This window comes from Rhinolophus sinicus, chromosome 4 (genome assembly GCF_057876585.1).
Source record: "Rhinolophus sinicus isolate RSI-liver-muscle chromosome 4, RSI-T2T, whole genome shotgun sequence".
NCBI lineage: Eukaryota > Metazoa > Chordata > Mammalia > Chiroptera > Rhinolophidae > Rhinolophus > Rhinolophus sinicus.
In genome coordinates, this window is record NC_142504.1 from 24075647 (window position 1) to 24097200 (window position 21554).

The 21554-nt window shown below is 33.6% G+C and overlaps 1 protein-coding gene across 4 annotated transcripts in view; it reads left to right on the forward strand.

Moving 5' to 3' along the window:
- DGKB (diacylglycerol kinase beta) overlaps window positions 1-21554 on the forward strand; it is a 647688-nt gene that overhangs the window by 294119 nt on the left and 332015 nt on the right. The window lies entirely within an intron of this gene.

Consider the following 21554-nt stretch of genomic DNA (forward strand, 5'->3'; position numbering starts at 1 on the left):
GTTGCAATTACAAAGGAATAATTGTTTTTATCTCTTTTTCTGAAATTTCGTTGTAAGTATATAGGAACAAAATTGATTTCTTTATTGATTTTTTTTGTATCAATGATTATTTTACATTGATTTATATCCAGCATCATTACTGTATTTGTCTGTTGTTGCTAATAGTTCCTTTATGGAGTCTTTACGGTTTTCTATATAAAGAATCATATTGTCTGCAAAAAGTGACATGTTTTTACTTCTTCATTTCCGGTTTGGAGGCCTTTTAATTCTTTCTCTCTCCTGATTGTTCTGGCTAGGACTTCCAATACTATGCTGAATAACAGTGGTGACAGGGGGCAATGTTGTCCTGTTTCTGATCTTAGAGGAAAGCTTTCAGTTGTTCACCATTTAGTATGGTATTAGCTGAGGGCTTGTCATATATGGCCTTTATTATGTTGAGGTACTTTCCTTCTATATTCATTTTTTTAAGTGTTGTAATCATAAATAGATGTGTCTTGTCAAATGATGTTTCTGCATCTTTTGATATAATAATACGATTTTTATTTTGTTTATGTGGTATATCACATTGATTGATTTGCATACGTTGAATGATCCTTGCGCCCCTGGAATGAACCGCACTTGATCATGATGTGCAATATTTTTAATATATTTTTGTGTTCAGTTTTCTAGTATTTCATGTAGGATTTTTGCATCTGTATTCATCAGAGATAATTGGTCTGTAATTCTCGTGTGCGCGCGCGTGCACATGTGCACATACGTGTGTGTGTGTGTGTGTGTGCTATTCTTACCAGGTTTGTGTCAGGATAAAGTTGGCCTCATAAAATGAATTAGAAAGGATTGCCTCTTCTTCAAAAGAGAAGGCCAGGTATTAAATCATCTTTTAATATTTGATAGAATTCACTAATGAGACCATCTGGCCCTGGACTTTTGCTTTGGGAAGGTTTTGGATGATTGTTTAAATTTCTTTACTGTTGATCAGTGTATTTATTTAGATTTTCCAGTTCTTTGTGATTCATTCTTGGAAAGTTATATATTTCTAAGAAATTGTCCATTTCTTGTAGGTGACTGAATTTGGTGACTTTATGTCCTCCATACTAGTATTGTATGATCCTTTGCACTTCTTTCATTTTAGATTTTGTTTATCTGTGTCTTTTCCCCTTTTTCCTTAGTAAGTCTAGTCAGGGGTTTGTCCATTTTATTAGTTTTTCAAAGAACCAGCTCTTTGTTGATTAATTTTTTTCTATTGTCTTTTTGTTCTCTATTTTATTTAATTCTGCTCTAATTTTTATTATTTCCTTCTGATGACTTTTGGTTTTATTTGCTCTTTTTCTAAACTTAAGGACCTGGGGATTAGAGAGGATTTTATGAATTTGACCTCAAAGGCAGGGGAAGTAAAAACAAAAATAAATGAATGGGACTATTATATCAAACCTAAAAACTTCTGTACAGCAAAAGAAACTGTCAACAAAACAAAGAGGCAGTCAACTGAATGGGAGAAGATATTTGCAAACAATACCTCCTATAAGGGGCTAATGTCTGAAATATATAAAGAACTTATGCAACTCAACAACAAAAAACAAACAATCCTATTAAAAAAAAATGGGCAGAGGGCTTGAACAGACACTTCTCCCAAGAAGACATACAAATGGCCATCAGACATATGAAAAAATGGTCAACTTCATGAGCTATTATGGAAATGCAAATCAAAACCACAATGAGATACCACCTCACGCCTGTTAGAATGACTATTACCAACAAGACAAATAATAGCAAAGGGAGGTTGTAGAGAAAAATAAATCCTCATACACTACTGGTGGGACTCTAGTGCAGCCACTATGGAAAACAATATGAAGATTCCTCAAAAAATTAAGAGTAGAATTACCATATTACCCAGCAATCCGTCTCCTGGATGTCTACCCCAAAAAACTGAAAATATTTATCCTTAAAGATATATGTAACCCTATGTTCGTTGCAGCATTATCCACGGTGGCCAAGAAATGGAAATTGAAGTGTCATTCGATAGATGATTGGATAAAGATGTGGTACATAGATCTAATGGAATATTACTCAGCCATCAGAAAAGATGAAATGCAGCCATTTGTGACAGCATGGATGGATCTTGAGATTATCATGCTAAGGGAAATAAGTCAGATAAAAAAAGTCGAGAACCATATGATTTCACTCATGTGGGATATAAAATTCAAAACAAGAAATGAGCAGACCAACAAGCAAAAACTCACAGACACAGATAACAGTTTAGTGGTTACCAGAGAGTAAAGGGATATGGAGGTTTGTGGAAGAGGGTAAAAAGGCTCAAATATATGTGCATTTTTTTTGGCACCCTCTGTAGAAACTATCTCAAGGAGGTTGTGGGAACTGAGTTAGGGAATCCTAAAGCTCTTACAACAATACCTAGCACTAGTGCTTAATAAATGTTAGGATGATGGTGATGATAAAATATGAATAGTTTTATATATCTCTGTCTCTAAGAACATATAAAAAAGTCAACAAATAATATATGTTAACAATATTACCTTCTGATAAGCTCGGACACGGACAGGGAAATGAAACCTTCTCTTGTTAATGTAACTCAAAAATGTGCTAGGATCATGGATAATCCTTAAAATTCCACAGGATTATTCAAATATATTTAAATGCTTCTAAACCTACTTGATGCTTAAGTTCTCATTCAAATATTAACTTCTAACCTGCTCTGTGTCCTTGACTCTTACAGAATTGTTTTAATAATGATTTGAGACAATATAGTTTTATTTGCTTAGATCATGTTTTAAGTGGATAGGCTTTACTAATATAGTTGCTATTCTGTTGATTTTCTTTTGGTTTTAGGTATTCTTGTGTTGTTTCCTTTTATTCATTTATACACAATTTTATTTTGTTTATATGAATGACCACTATGTGCTGGAAATTCTTCTAAATGTTGGCTGGTACAGTGGAAATGAGCATTGGAGAATATAGGGCAGACAATACTTCGTTTCTCATTCAGTGTACATTTTCATGGAGGTGAGACAAAAAAAAAAAAAAGTGAATTTCAAATAGTGATAAATATTATGAAGGAATAGCTGTATATAGGGTACAGTAATCCCCCCTTATCCATGGTTTGCTTTCCACAGTTTGAGTTGCTCATGGTCAAATGTGATCTGAAAATTTTAAATGAGAAATTCCAGAATAAAACAATTCATAAGTTTTAAATTTGGTGCTGTTGTGAGTAATGTGATGAAATCTCACGCTGTCTTGCCTGGGACATGAATCATCCCTTTTCCAGCATATCTACTCTGTACATGCTACCAAGCACATTAGTCATTTAGTAGCTTTCTGGGTTATAGGATTGGTATCACAGTGCTTGTGTACAAGTAACCCTTATTTTACTTAATAATGGCCCCAGTGTAAAGGAATAGTGATGTTGGGAATTCAGATATGCTAAAGAGAAGCCACAAAGTGTATAGGAAAAAGCACTATATACCGGGGGTGTCCAAAAAAATGTATACAAGTAGACACTTTGGTCAATGTTACTCAAGCACTAGTTTGCCGTAATCAGAAGTGTCTGGACACTGATGGTAACCACTTTGAGCACCTCTTGTAATTGCAGAAGTCAGACATGACTTGTATACATATACCACATGAGTAAGAGGGGGCTACTGTTCTATGAAAGTGATTAAAAGTATGCATGTTGCATAGGGTCTTCATTTCACTGTTGTATGGGAAATACTTTTTGTTCTGTTCCACGTTATTTGATACAGTTTGCATAATGACTATATCTCTGCTGAGCTGCCTATGCCAGAGCACGGTAAATTGTTCTATTTCGTATGTTCTTCTTTCCATTTGCATCTTAAAACTCCCCTTTCTCTTATGCTGTCTCCTCTTTGGGGATTAGGCTTTATGTATTCTAAAGGTTTCAAGGCCCTCAGTATTAGTCTTAAAACCACTGGCTCGTTAACTTTCTTTTCCAGATTTCTGATTTTGTCGATAGCTGTGACTTTCCCAGTCCATTACAGTACTGATCCTGCCTTCTCATGTTTTTTCCTTGTGGCTTTGAGCTGGAGAGTTAATTTCTGGATAAAATGCTAATAGGACCCCCACACATCTGGGGACTATAGAATCCATCCTCCATGATAGCTTCCTGTTCCACAACATTCCATTTTCCCAACAACACCGAAAGGACGAGAGATTACATACTTAATATACAAAGGGTGTAGTTCAAATTAATGGCAGCTATCTCATACACAAAAACTCATTTTAAGTCCCTTCAAACATTTTTTTTTTCTCCCCTGTGACATATCATTCACTGAAGCAACATAAGCTGTATTGCAAGAATGAGAGTATTGCATGCAATATCAGGGTGGGGGGAATGTTCCTATGACAGGTTTTCCCAGAGGGGGATCCAGGTATACAGATCAGCAAAATATTACTTTTATGAGCCATTTACTAGGATTTATAAATGGCATTGTTGAAAAACATTTCTTAACATTTTCTGATGGTGTAAAGCCATACTTAGTATAAAAATCTAAAATATTGAGTTGCCGTGACCATTTAGTGCCCTCGTGCTAATTAGCATTTTAGACACAAAAGAGCTTATAAGTTCATTGCAGAAATACCTTTTGAGTGTCTCCTCTAATTTCTGGGATAAGCATTCTAGTGGATACAAAGGTGAACATTATTCCAGAAAGAAGTGTGAATTCCAGTATATTGGAGATAAAACATTACACATATGCAACTTCCCTTTAATGTGGCAAGAAGAGATACAAATAAGTAATGGTTCAGGGAATTAATTTATGTCCTTTTAAACTGTTAGCATATTTATCCTTGTTATTGTAAAGTTGTTATAATAAATTATTTTAAACATTCTAAGTTACTGTATGTAGCACTACAAAAATAGATATAAAGGATATTTAGGACGTATGTCAGCAACTACCTCAGTGTTCTGTAATTGGAGCATCAGTGTATAAAAACCAAATACACAAACATCTGCATTACCTTTCCATTAAATATTTGGAGAACAAATTTTAAGACTCTTTGAGGTAGATTGCAGTAACAATAATAATATGACATAGTGTTTCAACCATAATAAATGTTAAAATAATAGAAGATTTAAGCAAGCCCATTTCTTACTAAGTTTAACAGTTATCATCTTTGCAACTAAGAATATGCATAATTATGCATAATTGAAACCTATGAATTGTCATCGCTACCCCCTATGTCTCTGAGGCCGAAGCTGAAAAGCCCATGGATTATATCCATGGAAATGCTTCCAACAACATAAATTACGTTTGGCTTGCTGACATCGAAAGATATTCAGCCACAGAATAGTGCTCATGTAAGACCATCTTAGCCCAATTCTGTTTTCCCTACATGGAGTATTGATTTTGTAGCAGCTGTTAATCATCCCAGTAAGTTCCAATTTGGACCCTCTTCAACGCAGAAGTCAGCACTGTGAGCAGAGACAAGCAAGGCAAGAAAAATTTCAAAGGCATCTGGAAAGGGCTTCCAATTTTTGTAGAACATATCCAGAAACAAATTAGTATCTCACACCATGGAAAAAGCAAAAGCCAATATGAAACAGCAAACCTTATCTGCGTTAGTATTTCTGACATTGGACATGGGTCTTTGCTCACTGTGGAATTATTCTCCGAGTCTAGGAAAAATCTGACAAAGACAAGTGGACTTTTAGTGCACCATATATATTACCGCCCAAATGTCCTATCAAATAGATATTTGCATGGTTGTGATTTAATGTCCTTCAGCCTCAGTCAGTCACTGAGAGCCTCTTATTCCGCCAGTGCAGGAAAAATATGACTGCTGAATTCTCATAGCCATAAATTTCAAGTTAGTGGTATCGTTACCAGTAAGAATTCCTTTAGTCCTCAGCCCTTTCATACGTTTCGTATTTTCCTATGCCTTTTCCAAAAATACAAAGGAACTATCTTAACTAGGAATTGAGTTATGATCACAGACTGATTAAGACTGTGCAGTTTTCTTGTCTGGTTCTTGAAGTCAACAAAATTAGGTTCTGAACATGATCAGAATTTCATTTTCTTTGATGTGTCTATTTCACCTGTTTATTATAACTATTATGTAATTTTTAAGCAATCACCTTGTTATTTCTTACATTTATTTTTGCCAAACTCTACTAGTCTAAAGACAATTCTATTGTTATACTGACAACAATAATTGTTATGTGATTCCTAAATGAGTAATTGTGATTATACATTTGATAAATTGAAAAATTAATCAAATGAAGATATAATTCTCATTATAGAAATACATTGTTTCGAAATGTATTTTTCCTATTTTATGACAAGACAAATGTTATAATGACATTAATCTTATACTGGTGTAAAATGTTCTGGGAAAGTCAACTTCATATTTTTGGTTGGAAGATACTCTTTCTTAGGACTTTAGTTACTGAAATGGTTACTTATTTCACACAAGATTTACATTATTTGAGTAAATTGTCAATCACAAAAAGATCACTAATCTCAAATACTTGACAATTTTATCTCAAAGCAGTTTATTTTACTTACAAAATTTCATGGCAAATTTAATTGAAATCATTTCCTTATAATTATGCAATGTTTCTTTTATTGACTAGGCCACATTATATTCTTTTGTAAATTATTTTTAGAAAAAGTGAATAAGGAACTTATTATTTAATGAATGATTAATAATTTATTAAACATCAAATAGAAAATAATGGGATTTTTTTTCAAAAACAGATCCATCACATAACATAAAAACTAATAATGGATACTATAATTTGATTTCAGCGCTAAAACTAAAACCTCAACTAGAACAGTGAATCAGAAGCTGAAACAAAATTATTGTTCATATTTTATTAATAAATTTGCAAAAATTGCTCTTACATTGAGCAACTGATTACTGTATTTTTTCAGTTTTTTTCCCAACCAGAGAAAGATTCAGTTTTTTAAAAAATGTTCAACTTAAATACTTTTATGGGTTATTTTTCCTGCGTTTTCTTTATCACCCAAGAAAGTTTACAGTGGGTTTTGATTATTGACAAATTCTGATCTCTGAAGAAGATAATATTTAGTTTTAAATAATTAAAGTACAAAATATTAAACATAATATTGTAAAATAAGTGTGTAACATATTTGGGGAAAGAAGAAAATGGAAAAAACAAAATAAACTGAAAAAAGCAATCTTTATTCCTAGGTAATTTAAAAGTCTAAATCAATTATTTTTAATTATCACCACTTATTCATCCATTTGCTGAAGCAGTGCAACCTGGTTCTACCATGCCATTTTTTGTAAAACTTCTGTGATTATTTTCACCTTTATGTCCAAATTCACCCATCTAATAGCATTATCTTTCTCAGTATTTTGCTGCACTTCACTGTGATTTTTTTTTTTTTTCTTGAAATGCTTTTCTTCTTCTTTGGGCTTACCCAACCCCATACCCTCTTGAGTCATATAATTATTAACTGATCACCTTGATGGATTTGTATCACCTTTCATGGGCTTTACTAAGTTCATCTGGCCTTTAATTGCTGATGATTATCAGTATTGTTTTCCTGTTTTGCTCTTTCCACATACGCCTGGGTTGTTTCATTCCTCCTCATGGTTTGAATCATCATCTGTGCAGATGACAGCATTCTCTGTTTCACTCATCTAGATTTTGGAGTTTCACAAATCCTCACAACTAGTCAAGGAATCCTGTTGATTATATGTTTGATTATTCTCTAAATATTTTTTCCTAGCCCCAAGGTAGCTCAGATTCTCATCACCTTTTAGTTTTTCTATTGCAATGTCTCTCTCTGCCTCCAGTCTTGATTGCTCAGATCGTTGTTTCACCTAGCCAGCTGTGCCTCCAGTGGTCCACTATTGCATACAGATGAATTCCAAGCCCCTTTTGTTCGGGCCCTACCTCATCTTCAGCGGCAGCTTCCTTTTGAGAATAATAGCCTATAGTTTCTAAAATTCTTTTTCTTGACTCTGTTGCTTTGTTCATGTTGTCACCTCTGGATGAAACTGACTACCCTCATTCCCCTTCCTCTAATATCCTCCAAATATATCCACTCTTACCTCATTTGCAAATAATAAGGTTAGCTCCTGTCCATTTTTTGAATCATCAATTCAAGCACTTCTTCCCTCAAAAAGCCTTTCCTAAACTATCAGACGGGGTTTTCCATTTCTTTTTTGTACCACGTATTATCCTTCGTATATATTGAATGTTAATCTCATTCCCATGTTGTTTTTAGTCATCTGTTTGTTTTTCTTCTCCTGGAATCTGAGCTCCTTGAGATCAGTCATGTAAGTTATTCGAGTATGCCTACTCTTGCACATACATTAGAATACAGCAGTTCTCAGTAGATATTAAATGATCAGTAAGCTGTGAATGAATAAACATTCTACTCTGTTCCAAGCTACAGACAGAACTCTTTGGTTCTTTCTCTTGCTCTTATTTAATTAAAAACATGCTCACTGTTAGAGGAAAGCCAATAGTATAAAATTTCCATCATAATTGAAATAAAACATATATATATATATATGTATGTTTGTATATGTATATGTATATATATGTATGTTTGTATATGTATATGTATATATATATGTATATATAGATATATACATACATATATATGTATATATGTGTGTATATATCTATATATACATATATATATTATTTTGCATATTTCTAACAATTTTAGAAAACAGGGATATTAAAAAGCTGCCTACTGTACACAAAAGAATTCATATTGTGCCATACATTTTCTATACATTTCAAAACATGGGATTTTCTCAAAAATGCTATATAATAAAGGAGAGAGGCCTCTGTCTGACTTGAATGGTTTTAACAGAATTTTGAGTTTCTACAGTCATTTAACTTTTGGGACATGAACTTTCCTAATGTTCCATAGCTAATTTAATCTTACCTAGTTTTAGCTGTCATGTGTTCTTAATGACTAAACTTACAAAATGTATCATAGCTAAAAAATTTTTTTAACATTAAAAAAAGCCCTACACTATTGCTAAGAGCCATAATGCTGCAAGTGACATTGATAAATGAGAGTGTATTCCTGAATATGTAATTAATCTGCAACAGGGTCAGAACAGCTCCTTGGGTAAATGAAACTAAATCAGCTGTGTAGTGCATAATTAACTTACAACCATATTACTCCAAGTGTAATATCACTCATTATATATGTAAGGTATTATTTTCTCCATATGAAACTTGTAATTTGTTAAGTAATGATTTACAATTCATGTTAATATTTTACTCGTATTGTTACAATATAATTGTCATGCGTTTCATTTTGTTCCATTTACCCTTATTATTTGAGCAGCAGAAGTAAATGTATATTCTTTACATTGTATATACAGAAATGGATAATTTAAAGATAAAGCCTGATTTCTTGTGATTAGATTGGTTCTCACTAGAACTCAGTGCAGCAGGTTTATTTTGGATTCTTTGAGAATGTGGAGGTGTATATAGTAAATATTAATTCAAAGCAGAGGCGTAGCATTCAATGTACATTGAGCAGCTGTTAGTAAGAAAAATTCAAGCAATAGAGTAAGGAATTTTTTATCTTTCAAACCCAGAACCAGATTTTTATTCCATACTGATCATTCCATATTAAACACTGAATCCATAACAGGTTCAGACATTCCACGATCACTATGGATATTAGTTAACAAGGACAGAGTGTATTTTATGCTAAGTATGGTGCCTTTCCAGACATTTCCAGGAATATATTAAAGTAGTAAGAGACTCAGCACAGAAATAAAACATGTTTTGGTTAGAAGTGCTTGGGATTCACATTACCAAAACACCACTCATCCAAGTTTAAGCTCAAATGGGAATACACGTGTATGAACTCACATAACTAACCTAGGAGTGTTTCAGGCTTCAGGCTGGGTTTAGAGACTCCACGTCATCATCAATGCCATTCATATTACTTCTTCTATCTCTCGGTTCAGTTGATGTTTGACTTCTTTTCTATCTGGGTTTAAACGGTATTGTTTCGATTCAATTCCTCTCTCCATTTTTGGATTCTGCTTACCTCAGAATCGCCCTATGAAGTAAAAAAGAAAAAAAAAATGCTACCTGAAATCTAGATTCATAGTGGAAAGATACAGTTTTAACTCATAGTCCCAGCAGCAAACCAAGGGAGATATTTGATTGAAAAATTTGGGGACATGTACTCAGAATGGACCACATAATTTGCAGGACCCAGTACAATGTGCAAACTAGAGGCAGAGCCTCTACTTACAAAGTTATTAAGAATTTCAAGAACACAGCAACAGTAGAACATTAAACTAATTGAAAGGCTCTCATGAGGGTGGGGCCTTTTTGACTACATAAATCCTTTGGCTCTGAAGCCAGTCCTACATGGAATCATTCCAGAGGCAATCACTGTTTCCTGAATTACTACCATAACAAAGCATGATAATGCAGATGGTGATGATTGTATTTCTACTTGAGTCCCAAGGAATGAGTTTTCCATTGTAAAAAGAGATTCCATTATGAGAAGGGAGAGAGAGAGAGTGCCTGATAGGCAAAGCAAAACAAAATGCCCATCAGAAGTCAAGAAAGAAACTGAAAGATCAATGAAAACAAACCTTAATTCAAATTGTTAGGTTCCACATACAAGTAATTGTCCTTGTTGGTGTGACTATTACTTAAGTACTATAATAAATGATACTTTCTCTAAAGTGCTTGTGATGTAGCTGTAAAGATTTGAGACACTATGAAAAATATTGAGTTATTATTTTTGACTGGTTAATATTTTTGCAGATACAGTTACTACATTAAAAGCAGAGTAACAAGTTAAACGAAAGTAATATGTGTATTTGCTAAGATAGACTAGGTTTGCTAAGGAAGCAAACCCTCAAAATCTTACTTCTAGGACTTAAACAAACAAACAAACAAACAAACTCAACTTTGCTTCTTGTTAATGTTATGTATTCCATTGCAGTCTAGAAGAGACTATATTTTAGTTGCCCTGATTCAGGGGCACCGGCTAATACAGCCTCCTCTCTGGAACATCTCCTTTCACTATGGCAGGCAGATGGGGATTTTTTTATTTTTTTTTTTAATTTATTGGGGTGACAATTGTTAGTAAAATTACATGGATTTCAGGTGTACAATTTTGTATTACATCATCTATAAATCCCATTGTGTGTTCATCTCCCAGAGTCAGTTCTCCTTCCATCACCATATATTTGATCCCCCTTACCCTCATCTCCCATCCCCCTCCCCCATTACCCTCTGGTGACCACTAAACTATTGTCTGTGTCTATGAGTTTTTGTTTCTCATTTGTTTGTCTTGTTATTTTTGGTTTATATACCACATATCAGTGAAATCATATGGTTCTCTGCTTTTTCTGTCTGACTTATTTTGCTTAGCATCATACTCTCAAGATCCATCCATGTTGTCACAAATGTTCCTATATCATCTTTTCTTACCGCTGAATAGTATTCCATTGTGTATATATATACCACAACTTCTTTATCCATTCATCTATCAAAGGACATTTTGGTTGTTTCCATGTCTTGGCCACCGTAAACAAAGCTGCAATGAACATTGGAGCACACGTGTCTTTATCTCTAAATGTTTTCAGATTTTTTGGGTAGATACCCAGGAGAGGGATTGCTGGGTCATATGGCAATTCTATTCGTAATTTTTTGAGGAACCTCCACACCGCCTTCCATAACGGCTGCACCAGTCTGCATTCCTACCAACAGTGTATGAGGGTTCCTTTTTCTCCACAGCCTCTCCAACACTTGTTACTATTTGTCTTGTTGATGATGGCCATTCTGACTGGGGTGAGGTGATATCTCATTGTGGTTTTTATTTGCATTTCTCTGATGATTAGTGAGGCTGAGCATTTTTTCATATGTCTATTTGCCATTTGTATGTCCTCTTTGGAGAAATGCCTCTTCAGGTCCTCTGCCCATTTTTCAATTGGGTTGTTTGTTTTTTTGTTGTTGAGTTTCATGAGTTCCTTGTATATTTTGGATATTAGCCCCTTATCGGAGGCATTGTTTGCAAAAATCTTCTCCCATTCATTTGGTTGCCTCTTTATTTTGTCGATGGTTTCTTTTGCTGTGCAGAAGCTTTTAAGTTTCATATAGTCCCGTTCATTTATTTTAGCTTTTACTTCCATTGCCTTTGGAGTCAAATTCATAAAATGCTCTTTGAACCCAAGGTCAATAAGTTTAGTACCTATGTTTTCTTCTATACAGTTCATTGTGTCAGGTCTTATGCTTACCAATGGAATAGAATTGAGAACCCAGAAATAAAACCACATAAATATGGACAGATAATTTTTAACAAAGAAGCTAAAAACATACAATGGAGGAAAGACAGCCTCTTCAATAAATGGTGCTGGGAGAATTGGCTAGCCACGTACAAAAGAATGAAACTGGATGGCAGTCTGTCACCATGTACCAAAATTAATTCAAAATGGATCAATGACTTAAGCAGATGGGGATTTTAAAGGCTTTTAGCCAAAGTTGACATAGATCACTTCTACCTACATTTGTATTACTAAAGAAGTTGGAGGCCACAGATAACTTCAAGGAGACAATTTTTTATTTTGGCCAAATACCCATTAGAAGAACCAGAATATTGGGAGCCATGTCCAATGATTATCAGAATTGGCTCTTTTGGTTAGACAATTTTCATTTCTATCTCAGCCCCACATCCAGTACATCCATGCCCTGATCAAGGAGGTTGAACTTATATTGTCCTAACCAGTGACATCCAGACAGGACAAAGTTCAGACTCTCTTCCTTTAGTCGTTCTTGTCCGTTATTTAGGATGTGATAAAAGTAGCCCACCTCAGTTCTGTGTGTGGCCAACCGTGAGACAGAGACCTAGAATTAAAAATTGAAAATAACACATTTTCTGCCTTATTTCTCACCGTATATATAATGACAGACTAGGAACAGGATAACCACAATACATACCCCCAAAAGGGAAAGAACGGGAATCTACCAGCTGTCTCTGGTTTGTAGCAATTCTTAAATGCTGCTGAGCATATAGTGGAGTGTTCCAGCTCTGACAATAAGTGATGGGATCAAATTAAGCATTTTATCTGTTTTGCAGAGGCTGCATGGTCCACTGTTTATTATAGTTCCTTTTCTCTAGTCTTTCTTTATTACCCTCTTTGGCCATATCTGATGTAGATGTTTGGTCCTATGTCTTTTTTGAAAAATGTTAGGTTTTCTCAGGGCACTTTATGCTTATGGATTGTTGGGGTCATCTCAAATCGTGTAGATTCACAGTACATGCTTTTGGAAGTATTTCCAACTGCTTCATTGGCTTGTTAACTGTTTAATTCCAGTCAGCAATATGGTTCAAAACCTACACCCATAATTCCTTTTAGTCTAAGATACTTTAATTATATATACTTCAGTGGGAGACACCCTTAAATTTTTTTTTTCCCTCTGAGCCATCTTTTGCAATTGAAAAAATTTACTGTGTACCGCATACATTAGCCTTTTCCCCCCAATGCATCTCAATCTTTCAGAGATTCTAACGATGGGAATGAAGGCATTACTTTAATCATATCCTTGCCCTTAGGCAATTTAATAAATTGAAAGTTTTTAAAAATAGATATGACTACATTTTTTTTTCTTTTCTTTACAAAAGCTGAGTTTTAATCTACATTTGTTCTCCAAAGCAGTCTCAGTTTTATCTTATGCTGTATGGGTTGAGAAGTTTCTTCCAATTTTATTCCTGATCACAAACTCTCCAGTTCTTTCCTGTGCTCACTTTTTTCTTACAAAAGCACCAATAGCAGCCAACACAGATTACTTACAATTTTCCACATCTTTCCTCCTAGAGCTCCAAATATTTAAGCACACGATTTACATCTGTTTCTCTCACGCATCACAGGGATCATCACTTTCTTTCCTACTGCCTCTGATAATTGTTCCCTCACTGCGCACCATCCTAGGCCTAACTGATAAGCCAATGTCATATGCTTTCTTTCTAAATCATAACAGTGTTCTTTGTAACGTATCAATGTCTGCAAGAGTGTGGTAACAAAGAGCACTACAAATCTCTTTTTAAAAGTATATTTTTCATTCAGGCTATGTCCAGCATTTGTTGCTGGGATTCTCTGATCCATATCATCCTCATTTATGGACACACAATTCGATGTGGTTTGTCTCCACGACTTGGAAAGTTGATGGTTGTTTTGCCAGTAGAAAAAGAGATATAGTATATGATACGCTGGTTCTTGAAAGTGTTTCACTGATAATGACATTTATCATTTTGGTTCACCTTTTTCTTTTCGGAAGCAAGTCACACGGCCACTCCTAATTTCTGATAGTGCCCAGAAAGAGGAGATCTGAAATATGGGCAAATAGCCCTAACTACTGTTCTAGCCTGGATGCAGAGAGAGGAGTAGAAAAAGTAAACAACATTTTAGAAAAATCTGACAGAGATAAAACATTTAGCAATAGCGGGAGGTTGGAAAGGATGGTGATAGAAAGGATGAAATAGTAGCAGGTATAAAGGAAGTGGGAGAATTTTCAAAAACTGAATTAAAAAAATACATATTTTGGCATTAACATGAAAAAGCATCTGACAGTAGAAATACAAGTGGGAGTGAATGAGAGGGAAAATTGACATTTGGGAGCAAGCCTAGAAAGTGGAAAAAGAGAAAAAACTGACTTATATGGGAAAAAAGAAAACAAAAAAAAAGACAGTGCGATGGCCCTGAAAAGCAAAAATGAATTTCTGTACAAGATAAAACACTACTAAGGAATTTAACACCCTGTGCTAGAATAATTTTCCTGTCAAAAAGCAAAATGTGAAGTTTATATTGTTACTATTATTCAGGCCCCAGTATTTTTGACTATCCATATAATCCATAAAATCAGTGTGGCATATTTAATTTATATATTTTTTCTTTGAAAAACAATAAGCTGAATTTTTTTCCATTAGACACCATATTTTGACATGCATGTCAGCAATGTTAGAGAACCATGAGAATGAAAAATGTTATTGGCGTTTTATATGCAAAAATGAGTGAATCTCCAAATATGTGTTCATTCTAAATGCCTGTTATGCAGATTTTCTATTACTTTAATGGTTCTGTATTTTATGTTTATTCTCTTTGTTCTACATGCATGTATCTCTTGATAAATATCTTTAAGGCTGATGAAAATATTACTATTTTACTAAACATTTACAAATACAAAATCATGGAAATTTTTCCATGTTTATTAAGATATAATTGATGTATAACATTGTATAAGTATAAGGTATACAGAGTATTTATTTGATAAACATATATAACAAAATGGTTATCACCATAGCATTAGCTGACACCTGCACATGTCACAAAATTACCGTTTCTTTTTTTGTGGTAAGAACATTTATGATCTCTACTGTTAGCCACTTTCAAACATATAATACAGTATTGTTAACTACAATCTTTATATTAGTCTCCAGAATTTATTCCTCTTAGAACTTGAAGTTTGCACTTTTTAATAAAGATCTTCCCATTTTCCCCATCCCCAGGCCCTGATAACAACCATTCTAGTCTCTGTTTCTATATGTTTGACTTTTTTTGGATTCCACGTGTAAATGATATCACTCTGTATTTTGTCTTCCTCTGTCTGGTTTACTTCACTCAGCATAATGCCCTCAAAGTCCATCCATATTGTCACAAACAGCCGAATGTTCTTATTTCTCATGGCTGAACTATACCTATTTTATACACACACAAACAAACACACACGCACTGACACATACTCATATACCACATCTTTTATCTACTCATCTATAGATGAACATTTAGGTTGTTCTATATCTTGGCTATTGTGAATAATGCTATAATGAGCTAGGGAGTACAGATATCGCTTTGAGGTCCTGTTTTCAATTCCTGTAGGTATTTTCATAAATACCTACAAATAGAATTGTTGGATCATATGGTAGCTTTATTTTTAATTTCTGGAGGAAACTCCATTTGGTTTTCCATACTGTCTGTATCAATTTACATTCCCACAAACTAAATATTTATAAATATAATCCATAAAAAATATATATATATTGTGTAATTTTTATTAGCTGACTTTGTTCAATTAATACTCAGTGACTGTACCTAATTCAGGTTTCAGAAACTTAAATAGTGATTTTGTTGTTGTTGTTTCATTGTTATAATCTGCAGCATCTCCAAAACTCTCTTCTGATCTTCTGCTGACTCTTCCTAAATATATGTGATTTTTGCATATCTGATGATTGTCTTATAACTGTAATTCAAGGAAATTTTGAATTATTTCAAGATTATTTGAAATTTCAGAATTAATGACTGGAATATAGAAAAACAAAAATGACACCTGAAAAGCAATATATTTAATAATACATGAAAACTAAATTTTAGTTAATATATTCATTTGGATCAAAGTAAAATTATTTTCTATAAATGCACATGCTATCCGACAATTTAAAATTTTCCTTTTCATTCTTTAGAATTCCCTGAGGTGTATGCAGATGTCTAGAAAGGATTTGTGAGGCTCCCTGTCTAGCGTTTATAACCAATGAGTACCTTCTGAGCTAGCAACGTCTTGAATTATAAATTCATGGCCATAACAAAGAGCTCTTATTTATTGAGATGCTACCATGTATGAGAATTATTTTGTACTAGATGCTTTAAAAATGTTATTTCATTTAGTTGTCTCCACATTACAGTGAGCTAGACACACCTATTGTCTCATTTCACTGATAAGATAACTGATGTTCAGGAGGTAAATTTTCCCATGTTTTTGCAGCTAGTAAGGGAGCGGGCGATATCAAAATTCAGTTTTTTGTTTGTTTGTTTTTCTTTTTTTCAGGTAGGTCTTCTAACTCTATTATAATTAGCTGTTTCTTTACAAATATGTATTTTACATAGTTTAGCGTTAATAAAATGGAAATTTGTCCATCATTGTGTATTTTCTAACATTTTTAAGACAATAAAACATGGCATAAACTAGTAATGCATTGCAGCCCATAATGTGAAACTGCAAATAAATTTTTATGAAAAAATGCTTAAATACTCCCAGTGGACCTATTCACTCTTTTTCAAAGGCATTGCAGCAAAGTCAGCTAACACACAGCTTTGTAGTGTCTCTGTAAACATAGATTTGGGAGCAATGTGGCAATAGAAATAGGGCATTTTCTCCATGCACCACAGTACCCTGAAGTCCTCTGGTGACAATGGTAACTGAGCTGGCAGTCTGCTGGGAGGGACGAGGCATGGTTAAGTCTTAGGAAGATATTCCCATGCAGAATCCTCTCCAACAGAGAGCCCTTGAATTGTGTACTTGGACTCCTGGCAGGCAGAAGTGTTATATCCATATTTGAATGTCTGAATCTTTTGCCTCTTCAATAGAGAGGCAGCTGCCGGTTGGTTCAGACAACCAGGAAAATTAGTGAAATGCAAAACTGGAAAAATTATACAGAACTTCTTTCTCTCCAGGATTGTTTAAGGAGTGTAGGAATTAAATAGGAAACTAACGTATGCATGAGTTTTCTAGATAAGAAGAATGATGTGGAAAATCCAGGTAGTAGAAACCATGGTTAGGGAAGAGTGACCACGATTGGTTTGACAGAGGTTCTGACAGGGGAGAAGTAGATGATTCTAAGAGAGTTAGAAATATAGTGCACCTTGAAAAAATTAATAAAGAGTTTGGAGGTTATGATGTAACCTGTAAGGAACCATTGGAACATTTGGGAAAAAACAATAGATCATTTGAAAGGGATAGTGTTTTAGGAAGAATAACCAGACTGCCGCCAAGAAAATGTATTAAAAATGGAGGCAGGGAGGCCAATAACAAGTTCAGAAGTTAGTATAGTTTCCAGGTGATAAGATAGATGATGTAATGAAATAGAATAGGATTATTTGATGGGGATATTAAATATCTAAATGTGCTAAGGACAAAAGAACAATTAATACAATTTGGAAGTAGATTTGAATTGAAGTTGTCGTGTCTATTAAAGATATGACTTCAAACACATTCCCTGACAAGCTGATTGATGCCAAGTTGTAAATTTCTGTAACAGAAAAGAGAGTACGAAAAAAAAAAGAAAAAAAAAAAAAAAAAAGAGAGTACGGTGATAAAAATTCTAGAGTATATTGATGTGGATATGATTGCTAGGAAATTCCTTTAGAATGGACAGAAAGTCTAGGACTGAGTAAGAAATAAAGTCAATTATGTGCTTTGGGATAGTACATGGCTCCTGAATAGCTCTCTACAAATATCAATCAGTTTATTGCTTTTTAAGACCTCTAAAACACAAATAATTACTTTAAAAAATGTTGTTCTATACATTTATGTGTGGGGGGCATCTCTGTGATATTTTGTGTTTTTTACTGGTTTATCTCAAGTGGGCTCAGTTCATTCCTGCTGCATTTGTCATGTTTCACAAGTAGCAGGACATATGCCCACAGCACTGTTTTTCCATTTGGACTCTAAGGTGTTGCCAACCTTTCTCATCCAATTTAGTAGCACTTCAGTGTGCCTCGCAAGTGAAATGGTATGATAACTGACCTATGTTTGTGAATGTTTTTCATTTTAATTTTTATTAGCAAAGACTCAGAGTTATATCATCATAATACTACAGCTAACATACAGTTGAGTTATTCTCTGCTCCCATGAGGGAAGGGATCGCACAGATCTTTGGACAAAGCATCACTTGTCCTATGAATATTGGAAAAAAATAGTTTAGAAAGGACAACATTTTAAATATAGTGTTTCTCAACACGGAAACCATGGGCCACTGGTGGAAGTATATTGTCTGTCAAATATCAACAAGCTGTTTGTTTGGTGGCTTTAGATGAAACCATAATGAAGTCGTTTTGTTCACATATATTGCACAAACTGGAAAAGCAAGACTAATTACTATTTTCATAGACACTCTATTAAACTATCAAAATCATTGCATTTTAAAGATTATATCCATGCTAAAAAGACAGTGTTGATCCATTTGTCTCAGAACACATTCAGAAAACAGTCTAAATTTCCCTCACTTAATGTGTTCATATGTCTTGCATTTATTGCCTGTGTGTTTTAAATATGCATTTTCCATTGTTACTATTATTTTGAGTTTTATCCACAGTCATTACAAATGAGCCAAAGCCTTGAAATAAACCATTTGAATATAAATGTAATGATAAAATCAGTCATGATGTAACCCAAAATGTGACCATGCTGTATTACAAGTACAGAAGGTAAAGCTATACATTCTCAGAGAAGTGAATTAATAAGTGTGATAACTTTGCAGCCAAAATAGAAAATGATATGATAGGAATTATGAAGATAAAAATCTTTTAAAATTAGATTTTATTGGATTGATGATTTTTTTTTTTTTTTCAACCTCACCCTAGAGCTTTTTGAGTTAGATACATCTGCCAATTTGGGGCATGAACTTTTGCTTAATTTTCAAGCAAAGCGCAATAACCTCTCTGGTAAACTAATTTGAGTTATTTCAGTGCAGTCATAATGTTTACAAAATTGGTTACTGTTATTTTTGCTAAAGGCAAGGAAGAGATTAGCACTTCAAAGGCATCATTAAAGTTACATTTTCATAGTAAATTTGTCACATGGTTTCTGAGAGTATTATAACTACTGCAAGGTTAATAATAAATATTATATCCCGATAATGATGTAGAAGGAAATACCTTTATCAAATGATATTGTTGATTCTGGCCTAATATCGTTGGCTTACAACTTTGATGAGCACATATAAGGTCTGTGTATGCTAACAAATACTTCACTGAAGTAAAACCACTGATGTGACATAGTCTAAAATGGCTGTACATAAATGAGGAAAACAGGCTTGATGACTTTTCTCTGCTTATCACATGGAAATTTGTGCAACTGGAGAGTAATCAAAATTATTTTACAAACTGTTATGGAGAATTCAAAAGGTATATTATAATTGGCCATGAAAATGCCTGACTATTACACCCTGAAGTGGTTACCCCTGAAAATCATCCACATACTGTGACTAGTTAGTGGTCATATAGACACCTCTGGATCTAAATTAAATATTTAAAAGTCAATAATATGAAGTTGAACAGAGGACAGGTACTAAGTCTAAACCTTTTTAACGTGCTGTTTCAGGGATCAGATAGCAACTCTAGGATTTTTTTTTTTTTTATTACTGAATTGCTATGGCTGTCAAGATGAATGTGCCTTGTATGAGTTTTTGAAATTATAAATTAAAATTTTAAAAATTATTGCTGATAAAAGTTGTAAGTAACTTGTTCAAGTTTCATATCTGATCAATATTTTGAAATTTGTTTTAGGATATATATTTTACATACCATAAAATTAACCCATTATAAGGGTTAATTCAATTATTTTCAGTAAATTTATAAATTGTGCACCCATCTCTATAGCAGTTCTAGAACATTTCTGACCTCCCCAAAAATTCCCTCATGCTCCTCTGCCGTCATTTCCTGCTCCTACCGCCAACATTAGGCAGCCACCAGATCTTTCTCTTTCATTTCCTTACCTTATTGCACTGGCTACAATTACCAGTAAACAGGTATACTTTCCTTGTTCACAGCTTTAGGGAGAAGGTATTCAATCTTTCACCATTAAATTTGAGGTTTTGATTATCATGAGTGTTTGATGTAAAGATGAGGAAGTTCTCTTTTAATGGTAGATTATGGATATATGTATATTTTTTTAATGACGAGTTTTACTAAATTTTATCAAATGATTTTTTGGGTTATCCATTGAAATGGTAACATTTTAAAAATATCACTTTTCTATTCATCACTGTTTTAGCTGCAACCCATACATTTTGTTGTATGATTTTATAGGTATTCGGTCAGAGATTTTCTGATTTCTTTCATGATTTTCTCTTTGATCATTAGATATTTAGAAGTGTGGTATTTAAACAAATATTTTGGAGTTTCTTAGTATTTTTGTTTTTGTTTTTATCACTGTGTTGGATTACTCGTTTCATTTTGTTGTGGTTGAAGTACAGACTTTGAATGATTACAGTAAATTTAAAATTATTGATACTCTTTGGTAGTCTACTTGTTTCCTGGGTAATATTCCATGTGTACTTGAAAAGAATCTATAGCTCCTGTTGGATGTAGTGTTCAGGATATGTCAGTTTAGTCCATTTGGTCGATAGTGTCGTTTTAATCATCTTTGTCTTTACTGATTTTCTAATTGTTTTATCAAATATTAAGAGTGGGGTATATAAATATCCAAATATAATTGTTAAATATTTCAATTTTTTTTTCAGTTTTGTTACTCATTACTTCATATATTTTGGGATTTATTATTATGTGTGTATACCTTTAGGATTATTATACCTGCCTTAGATATTGGGAATTTTATCAATATGAAACATCATTCTTTGTCTCTAACAATATTTCATATTTTAAAGTTTATTTCCTCATATCTTCCTATACCTATTCCAACTCTCTTATGATTACTGTTTGCATGGTAAATGTTTTTTCATCTTATTTGTCTTTGAATGTAAAGCATGTTTTTTATAGACAGAATATAATTGATCTAATTTTGCATCAGGATGACTATCTGCTATTTAGTGCAA